The sequence below is a fragment of the Mauremys reevesii genome, linkage group 1, assembly GCF_016161935.1.
Source record: "Mauremys reevesii isolate NIE-2019 linkage group 1, ASM1616193v1, whole genome shotgun sequence".
NCBI classification, from domain to species: domain Eukaryota; kingdom Metazoa; phylum Chordata; order Testudines; family Geoemydidae; genus Mauremys; species Mauremys reevesii.
In genome coordinates, this window is record NC_052623.1 from 325966509 (window position 1) to 325972508 (window position 6000).

Here is a 6000-nt window from a genome sequence, read left to right on the forward strand (position 1 = left end):
CTAACTTAACCTGGCTTGAGAAGTCAGCTGCCCCACATACACTAAACACAGTGCACTCTAGCCTCACCTTCTCATGCTCCATCCAGCAGTGAGAGCAGGGAGCATAGAGATGGGAATGCCAGCTTTATACCACCAGGGGATTCCTATGCAACAGGGGTGTGATGCTGCGCTCCATAATGTTTTATGGAAATATGCGTATGAGTGTGAATATAATGTAACTATGATATGCTTTATGCAAAAGGTCTCTTGTAAGGTATAATTACAAATCTTATAATCTACTGAGTGTGTTCATCCTATTTGTATGTATGTATCATACTTGTATCTGAAGCTAGAAATATAAAGTATAACTCAGAGGTCCTATTGTAATGTGCATAATGTGGACCACTGATGGTGGTTTAGAATCTTGGTGGCTCCCATTGACTAAGACAAATTGGTTGTAAATGGTCTGTTTACTTGCAAACCTTCCTCGGTCCTTGCTGGCCAGCCCTGGAAGAATGAAGGCTGGGGTCTCACAGGACATGTGACCATGTCACCTGATACTGGAATCATCTTAAGCTTGGTGCTTTTCCATTTAGAAGGAGGGGTGGAGACCCAGCGAGACAAAGATTTCCACTTTGTACCAAAGCTACAAAAGGGGGTAGAACAGAACAAAGGGGGCTGTCAGTCATGAGAAAAGCCCTAGTTACTACTTGAGCTGGAACTAACAAGGACTGTACCAGGGGAAAGGATTGGGACTAGGAAGGAGTTTCTTCTGTGAAATAAGCCTATTGGAACATCTCTGATCACCTGTATCCGTTTCTTAATGCATTAGGCTTAGATTTGTGTGTTTTTGCTTTATTTTGCTTGGTAGCTTACTTTGTTCTGTTATTACTTGAAACCACTTAAAACCTACTTTTTATACTTAATAAAATCACTTCTGTTTATTAATGAATCCAGAGTAAGTGATTAATACCTGGGGGAGCAACCAGCTATGCATATTTCTCTATCAGTGTTATAGAGGGTGGACAATTTATGAATTTACTCTATATAAGCTTTATACTGAGTAAAATGGATTTATTTGGGGTTGGGATTTCATTGGGAACTGGGTGTCTAGGTGACATGCTGAGCAGTTTTTGGTTAAAGTCTGCAGCTTTGGGGGCATGGACCAGACTTGGATCTGTGTTGCAGCAGGCTAGTGTGTCTGGCTCAGCAAGACAGGGTTCTGGAGTCCCAAGCTGGCAGGGAAAATGGGCTCAGCGGTAATTCCAGCATGTCAGGTGACAGTCTGAAGGTGGTCTGTGTGACCGAACCCATCACAAGGGGAATATTAGCTGTCTCTTTAGGGCTGCTTAAATTAACCCTTTGTCCCACCATCTTTCCCCTGCATCTGGCACTCCAAACTCTGTTATTCTCCTCTTAGAGGACATTTGTGCTTAAGAAAAAAAAATCAACCATTTTTATATTGTTAAATGGTTTAATATATTTCTTTAATTTCATGTGTGTTTGCAATAATTTGAACTACATATTCTTGGTAACTCCAAGTTTCATTGTAATTCACGTATTGATGTGTGGAAAAGTCATATTTGTAAATCCTTTATTGTTTAATAGGACTCTGAACTGATTAAAAATTGCATTTCTATAGAATCTGCATTCAGTGTGCCAAATTCACTGCTGTTGTAAGAGAATGTAAGTGAATTTATCACCATATTTATTTATTTTTGAGGTGACAGTTTCTTTACCGAAATACATTAATATGAAAGTTTCATATGGCAATACAAAGGTTGTAGAAGAACAGAATTATTCACTGAAATCCAATATTTTCTGTAAAAGGAGGATGAGGAAAAAGCACCATTTGAAAGGAAAATTGTCATAATTGGAGTAATGTTAAAAAGTGAGCTATCATAGACTGAATACCAATAGTTCTTTATCACCCTCTCATTTGAATGTTGTCTTTTCTTTCTTTTATTAAAAATGCAACCCAAATATATTCATTTGCACATAATGGCATATTTTATCCCATTGACTCTGTCATGCAGATGGTCTTGTAAAGGTGATAGCAAAAGACATTGTTTCTAATGTAGATGCAGATGTTTCTAAAACCTAGATTGCAATGCCAGCTCTGTCACAAACTTCCTGGGTGACCTTGGGCAAGTCAAAATTTTCAAAATGGAGTGCCTAATTTTAATAATTTAAATCCATATTTGGGCACCTCGTGGGCACCTGGAGCTTTCACATGAGATCTGCAGGTACTCAGCAGTCTGAAAACCAGAAAATCTTAGTTTGTAAGGGCTCAATCATGCAAACATGCCCATGAGTAATTTTGCTCATGTGAGTATTCCCACTGAAGTCAATGGGACTACTCACCTGAGTAAAGTTAGTCATGGTCATAAACATTCCCAAGATAAGGTCTTTTGGGGATGTAATTAGATCGGTGTGTGGATAAATTTAATAATATTTGTAAAGCTCTCAGATACTATGGCAATAGGGGATAGCTAGCTAGCTAGATATCCCCAGAGCGGGATCAGAAGGAAAATAGCTGCAAGATCCAAGTCTCTTCTGCAAACATATAATGAAATAATAAATATAGAAGCAAACTGTGAATGCAAAAAGTAACACAGCATAATTCCAGCAGGCTTTTCTTGAGCACCTCTTCAATTGACTTCAGTGGGAGATTTAGTTGAATACAGACTGAGGGGCACAAGATTTGGCCAATATATAATTAATAAATAAATAAATAGCCTTTTAATTATGGATGATCCTGTCCCAAGGGAACCTCATGAATGCCTTCCCAAAATCAAATTTAAAAAAAAACTTACAGTAAACAGGCAACATACTTGATTAATTTCAGGACTAGAAAAAATGTCTCCAAACCCTACACCTGGTAATGTGAATATCTTCAGTCTTGTCCTGAAAGACGGCCAACAATCTGTTTTGCTTTCTTGTATAACAAGGGGGAAAGAACTCCACCTTTGGGGCCTTGGTAAAGTATACTCTATTCCTAGGCTTTGCAAAATTCATTTTTTCATATAATTTTGGTAAATAATATCTGTTTATTTTTAAACATTTTTTTCCATTTGTATAAATTTAAATGTTCACAGCTGCGGAAAATTATGGAGGGGCTGTCAAACAATGTGGGGGGTGGGTCATACAATTACTTAACGACAGTACACAATGAGATTCAAAAGTTAAAATGTATAACCATTACAACACAAATTGTAGCTTCACGTGTGAACATATACAAAGCTAAAAATCTTAAAGCAATCTCTAATGGGTTCTCAAGAAGCATTTTTCTTATTTTGTCTACCTGTAAATTTGATTATTATTGTATATGGAAATATTTTTTTCTTGGTTTATGTGAGTCAAAATAAATGTTTACCAACATTTTCCCAATAAAAATCAAATGCTTCCAAGCCTATCTATTCCCCATCCTCACCAATAATACATTACACTTGTTTCTAACTTTCAGTTCATAGGACAGAAATGAGAAGTTCTATCAGCAAGTTTCTCAAGGTTCTGTTTATCTCTCTATCTAAGGTTCACTGTCCCATTTTGGTAGTAGCTGTGCAACCTGCATAATTCTAAATCTGCTAGGCCAAAACCCTAGCTGATGCAAACTGGCATGACGTCATTGAAACCAGTGCAGCTACTCTAATTTAACAAGGATCCCTCTTTCTCTTCACCTGGCAAGATTTTTGTTTGTTTTTTTCTGTGTTGTAGGAAAGCGAAGTCAAAAAGGAACATTTTATAATTTGTTCTGCAAGAAGTGAGACTCACGGCCATCCCCAACTGTCGTGTAAGTGAATTCAATGGCTGTGGGCTGGCTGTCAATTAAATAATGTCCGCCATTTTCACAAGTCTCTATCTCATGGTTAACAATCCCATTGATCCTGAAATGGGTCCCAGTTGTGGATACACACAGACTCTTTTGTAGCTGGTATCATTCCATGAGGGATTATAAATATTAGGAATTAGTCCTTGAATTTGATTTGGTGTTACAGGGAATCTAAGTTTCTGTAATGATTGACAACTATATTTTGAACAAGATCACATTTTTTCAATAGCTGGCTGTTTAGTTCTTTGAAACCATCTATCTGATGTAGGCAAGCCTGGAGCTCATAAATGTTTGGGTCACTCTTGGTGGAAGTGGGTGTGATTAAGAACTACAGCAATTTCAATTTTCAGATGCAGAAGGACCACGAGGCTGTGACTTACCTTGATGATAGACACCCTGTATTGGAAGTGATGTTACATTCCTGGCAAGAATCTTTGAAGTGCTTCCTTCTCCCCTTTTACACCCATCTGATCTCTCCCAGGTTACAATGTGATAGCTGGAAGATGAGGGTGTTCACATATAGAGGTGAGTATTGTTTAAACAATATATTGTCTAAGGCAGGACATCAGCATTCCATGTCAGTAATATTGAATCATATGGTTTCATTGACTTCCATTGGACTTCAGCATGTGTTTAAGTTAAGCATGTATCTCAGTGCTCTGCTGAATTGGGGCATCTTCAGTGTATATTACAAAATATCAGAGGACTAATATGGATCAATGTGGGACTAAACTTCATATTTCCTCACAGTTTTACACAGTTTTCCTCTCTACTTGCTCATATTCTGTGGTTTTACTCAGGAAACGCCAATTGACTACAGTGAGTCAAGAGTTTATGATTTGACACATATATCATTTCTTATTTTATATAAAGTAATGATACATCTTTCTGTATATACTATAATTCAACACTGACACAGCTGAATATTGCATCTAGAGACTTGCCACTTAACAGATTTTGTCACTGCACCTAGAAATATATCAAATGCACAGTCTACACAGAGGGCCAGATTTTAAAGGTATTTAGGCACCTAGCTATCATTGATTTTAGGAGCTAGAGCACGTGAACACAGAAATCCTGTTCATAATATTGCAAGTGAATTACCAGAGAAGGATAGGGTTTCCTCTGCCCGACATCATTGTATAGACCAAGCAAACAGTTTGCAACTCAGGCGAAGCAGATTGTGGAGTTCTGTTTATTTCCTTTTTTTTTCTTTTTTTTCTTTTTGCCCTTGCATATCCATTACTAGTTATAGACTCTGTCTCTATAAGATTCTTTTCTCTAGCCTTGATTTACTTTGGAGAGCTGTTATGTTTTGTTCCCTTTTGTGCTAGGATTATGATATGTCCTTTTTCAAATAACCATTTACATATTTCACAAATGTCTGCTGCATAATGGATGGATGTTTTTTTCCCCTGTGCCTGTTGTTCAGGTTTGAAATAATTTCTCCTTGCTTTCTTTATCATCCAATTCTAATGTCTATTGAATTTCAGTAAAGTCATAATAGCCTTGTGGTTCCTTCAAAAGTACAACATGTTCAACACATTTTTTCCTCTATAAATCTTTCTGCCACCATTGTGGTCCTGCTATTTGGGTACCATGCATGGAAAATCTTGCCAACAGATTATAAATGGTCAATGGGCAGGAATAAAAAGTTGAATAATAGAGGCCTCACTATAGGGCCTGTAAATAACTTGGTAAAAGGAACAAAAGGATTGATTTCAGTGGGAGTTAGTTGCCTAGGCAGTTTTGAAAATCCCAATAGGTACGTATCTGAATCTTTAGGCACTTAAATATCTTTAAAAATCTGACCTTAAGACTCATGTATCCTTCTTTATTGGCCCAACCAAGCTGACATCAAAGGTTCCCACTCTCCCACCTCAGACAACAAGGGTAAGTGATAACAATGATGCACTCCTGGAGGCTCATGACTCCAATGGCCTTCCAGAATTCCTTAGGGGAGAAGGCATGTAGTGTTTGGACAGCTTGGTGAACCAGTACCGTAATCTAACATCCTCAACTGCTGATGCTTCAGTACCAAAAAGCCCCCTCTTTTCTTATTATCACCACTGATTAACACAGTTCACAGATGAACTTTGTCAGGCATAGCATAAAGGCAGAAGACTAGTGTGCTCTGAATGAGAGCAACTGCAACAAAAGGACTTTTTACAAACTTCTAATGTAGCCAT